This window comes from Ailuropoda melanoleuca, chromosome 8 (assembly GCF_002007445.2).
Source record: "Ailuropoda melanoleuca isolate Jingjing chromosome 8, ASM200744v2, whole genome shotgun sequence".
In the NCBI taxonomy this organism is placed as follows: Eukaryota; Metazoa; Chordata; class Mammalia; order Carnivora; family Ursidae; genus Ailuropoda; species Ailuropoda melanoleuca.
This window is the reverse complement of record NC_048225.1, coordinates 72361658-72366029: the sequence shown is the minus strand read 5'-3', so window position 1 is coordinate 72366029 and position 4372 is coordinate 72361658. Positions and strand designations below refer to the sequence as shown.

At 47.6% G+C, this 4372-nt stretch overlaps 1 long non-coding RNA gene and 1 other non-coding gene across 3 annotated transcripts in view; both read left to right on the top strand.

The window, feature by feature from the left end:
• The first annotated feature begins 2909 nt into the window (after window positions 1-2909).
• On the top strand, window positions 2910-2981 carry TRNAP-AGG. The gene has a single exon. It is a non-coding gene; the product is annotated as a tRNA-Pro (tRNA).
• Window positions 2982-3793: 812 nt separating this feature from the next.
• LOC105241555 overlaps window positions 3794-4372 on the top strand; it is a 6308-nt gene continuing 5729 nt past the window's right edge. For both annotated transcript variants that reach the window (XR_002144419.2, XR_002144418.2), the window contains exon 1: window positions 3794-4122. This is a non-coding gene — a long non-coding RNA (uncharacterized LOC105241555). The remainder of the gene's footprint in view (window positions 4123-4372) is intronic.

The window sequence follows — 4372 nt, the reverse complement described above, 5'->3', positions numbered from 1 at the left end:
CCCTCTCCTCTTAGCCACACTGTCCTCACTGCTGTTTCTGGAGCATTTCAGGTACACGCGTGTCTCCCGGTGTTTGCACTGTCTGTTTCCTCTACCTGGTTAGTTCCTCCAGACACGCACATGACCACTCACAACTTCCTCCCCTTCCAACCTTTGCTCTCTTGTTATCATCTCAAAGAGTCCTATCCTCACCGCCCCGTTCAAATCGCAAGCCCTCCCTATTCAATTTATTTCTGCATTATACTTATGGTCTGTCTCCTCTCACTGGAATGTATGCTTCTCCCTCCTCCCCCGGGCAGGGACTGTTTCTGTTTTGTCCACAAATATATTCAGCGGCTCGCACACAGCAGATGCTCGTATATTTTTGTTGGATGAAGAGATGAATGAATGTTTATTAAATTCACCTTGAGAAGCTACAAAGAAAAAAACCATCACGCAAGGTTGTAGTTTCTGACCCTGCTGTAGGGAGTAAACGGGAAAACAAACAAGCCAAAAAACCCCCTTGGATTCCAGTCATTACTGTGAGCCCGAGATCCTCACTTCCTTCTCTGCACATTTCCTCCTGGAAACTCCCCTTTTCTAGCTCATACAGTCCAGACAACACAATCAGAATCGACTGAAGACTTCGGTTCAGGTCAGAAGGGTCCTTTTAATGGACAACGGCTGCCTCTGAAAAGAAGGGGCTCCTTGGGGAGAATTTTTCCCTCAGAATCAATAATAAGAAAAAGTCATCTACTGCTGGAAATATATAAGAGTAGAATTTTTCAGAGCTGGAATTAATGGGATAAAGTAGGAAGCGGGTGACAGGCACCAAAATTTCAAACAGATCTTTGTGACTGTGCCAGGATCCTCCCCGTCTCCTGTACTCTCCCTGGCATTCCTTCCCTCCTTGCCTTTTAAGATCTGTTGCCGCAGGAATCGGGACACTGTGATGTGTGCATAGCGATTGCACGAGGTTCCTGGAATATTGAGAATGTGACCATTAATGAATAAATATCGGACAGAGTCAAAAGCGAATCCCAGGCCAGCATGAAAAAGATTTGCCTGAACCTAAATCAATTTCATTAATATCTCTATTGATGGAATGGCTTAACTCAGGAGAAGGTTTGCATTGCTGCTAGCAAATATTGAAAATCTGAAAAATTGGAGTTCAGTGTCTCTGGTGTTTCTGGGCACCAAATTGGGAGAATAAGAATAACGGGGGTCCTTAGAGAGATGTCGTCAGTAAAATTAGATGCCACCAGGCTTCTTCATTCGCTGTGGCTGGGATAAAATGTTCCCGAAGGTCCTCTGTCCCCTCGCCAACACAGTAAGGATCTGTGTACTACAAGGGAAGGATGTGCCCTGGAGGGGGTCACAGGCATTCCTTCACCAGGATAGAGATGTTTCTCACCGTGAGTTAGGCAATTGATATCCTGAGTTTTGTTACTGTGCGTCTTCCTACACTGTTGCGAGAGGCGAATGAGATACTCTAATGGAGGCTGAAGAGTAATACACAAACTATTTTTCTAATCCCTAGAGGGAAGTAGGAGTAAGGGAAAAAACCCTGAAAATGATAATAACTATAGTAAATTCAAATGGGAAAGGAGAGCATAGAGACCTCTTAGTAACCGTGGAAGCTCAGGCTGTCAGAAATCTGAAGCGCTTACAATATTTTACCTTACAAGTTGTATTTTTTAGTTTCCTCATGCTCATGAGAAATATAAACTTCTTAAGTGTCTAGGGCACATTTTTTTCCAGTTAGGTTTTGAGAAATAAAGTGAGCTGGCACCTAGAACTAATTAACATTTTAAAGGGTATTCTTATTCTCCTTGCCTTAAGCCCTAAGAAGAACTCAAGACTCATGTCAGGGCAGTTTCAAATAAAACAAAGAAGGGTGGGGAATGTTAGAGCTCCAGAACTATAATTTGCTAGTGTCAAACCGTAGGAAGAAAATTGACTATTCAGTGTCTGGTAGATAGTGCTTCTTATGTTTGTTGACTGCATGAGCAATCAGATGGATGAATACACTGATAGGAAACAAAGTAAGTGAATAGGTCTATTTCGGAGAGACACCCTTTGATGTGTTGTTGCTGACCTGGTTAGTTATCTGTTGACAGTTCACGCTTACTAACTGTCCAAGTACCAAAATTTGTATTGTTAAGGAAATTGAAACTAATTGCAGTCACTGATTGAACACCAGCTTTGTTAACATAAGCTTAAATACTAAGTATTTAAGAACTTAAAATATAGTAAACAAGCCATCCCATAAAGATACTGGGACAATTGGACACCAATCATAGTAATTATACATTTGGTTGCCAGTTACACAGAGTTCAGTATTGGTTGTTGGTGTCTTGTCCTCCAATAAACTATGACTAGAGGAGAAAAGACTGCATTTACGTATCACATATAGTTGATTTTAATATGTCAAAGGATCTTTCTCTGGGAAGGTTAGAGTTTGGGATTTATCCAAGAGGAAAGAGATCTTCCAGCTGAAGAGAACAGTTTGAGTAAAAACACAGAGATGGGAATTCACAAGGCTGGAAAGGTGGCATCTTGAGCACTAGGATAAAAAATATCGACAAGAAACCGACAATTTTACAATTATTGGAAAGCGCAACGTCCAGGACTCAGTAAGGGAGAGAGTCTGGAATTTTCCTGCCACCCGGACACTGCCACAGGTACCCTGCAATTTATTAGCCATGAATATAAACAGAAATATGGCTTTTGAAATAAGAGGTGATTATATTACAGCGGTAATGAGACCGTTGTTTTCTTCTGTGATTCTTAATAAGTAAAAAAGAAAGAAAACGGAAAACAAAAAACAAAAAAAGTGGATATAAACACAATATAAAAATAACCACTTGGGGGCGCCGGACTAAGTAGTTCACCATCCTTTAGCATCGCAGGAAAACAGAAACTACGTCGGCTCGTTGGTCTAGGGGTATGATTCTCGCTTAGGGTGCGAGAGGTCCCGGGTTCAAATCCCGGACGAGCCCTTTTTTTCTCCCCTTGACTTACTAAAAGCTTCTGAATGAATTAATTTTAGAACACGTAATAAACACATGTAGCTACAAAACAAAAAACTGAGACTTTTTGAACTTTACACCCAAATACTATAAGAAGGCAACGTAAAAACGTAGAAAGTTGCGAACACGGCGATACTCTGAAAACGCTGTCCCCACCCCTGCTAGTTCCGGAGTCGCGCGCGTGCGCAAGGGACACAGAGTTCCGTTCTCAGTTGCCCGCAGGTGCGGTTTTGACACCTCCCCCCACCACTTCCACGTCTGCTGGGCGTCCGCAGGAGGATCGCGCGCCCCTTGTCCCGGACCGCTAGTGGCCGGCTCCCTGCCCACGTGCGGGGGTGTGATAGGGGGTCAGGACTCCGCACGAGCGCCTCTTTTTTCCCAGCGCGTGTGCTTTAAGGGTACAGCGGTTCTCACGCCCTGCTCTCCGACGCACAGCGGCCGCAGGGTACCAATTGGTCCCATTCGATTTCTTGCTTCGCAAAATTGGGGGAATCAACAGTCAAGCTCAAGGGACCATAGTAGTTGGTTTCCTATAAGCCTTTAAACGGCTTGTGTGAGGACGAAAAAACACATTTTAAATATAAGGTGTACAAGGAAAGAAAAGCCTGGGCTCGTCCGGGATTTGAACCCGGGACCTCTCGCACCCGAAGCGAGAATCATACCCCTAAAATCATCCCCCTAGCCCAGGGAGCCACTCTCGGCAAGGCGGCTCCCGGAGCCTCCTTTCAGCCTCGCCCCGCCTCTTGTCGCACTTCCCGTCTGACCTGGCCGGCGACCTTTTTCCCACTGCCTGGATCGTGCACCCATCCAGGCGTGGGCCCCGGAGCCCCTCTCGCCGCGCATTTTGCGGAGCCCGGCCGGTCGGACCACCCTGCGCCCGGGCCCACGCTGCACCCAGCGGTGGCAGCGGGCGCGGGAGCCGGGGCTGGGAGGGCGCCGCCGGGTGCCCGCCTCCGCCAGTGCTCGCTGGGCGCGGGCGGCCCCGTGGCCTCCGACGCGAGCCGCGGCTGAAGGCGGGCGGAGCAGGCGGGAAGAAACCTCAGAGGAGGGTTACGAGTGAACTTTCCCAACATTCATTATGGGATCGTCCGCCCTTTTGAGGGCTTTGCAGGTACGGAGCTCCTTGGATATTCCTGACGTCCTGCTCCGGGTGCCCCCGGCCTCCCTTTACAGAGGGAGGACAGGCCTGGGATGTCAGGTAGCTCGCTTGCAGCGGTGGGCGAGGAAGGCCTCGGAAGGGGCGGCGATTCCGGACCCCAAGCTTCCTTTCAGTCCGGGTCGGTGGAAGCTGTTGCTCTGTAGCTGTCAGACAGCCCTCCGAGGGTCCGGTGGTGTTTTGCCCCCTCACCTTTTGGGAGCTC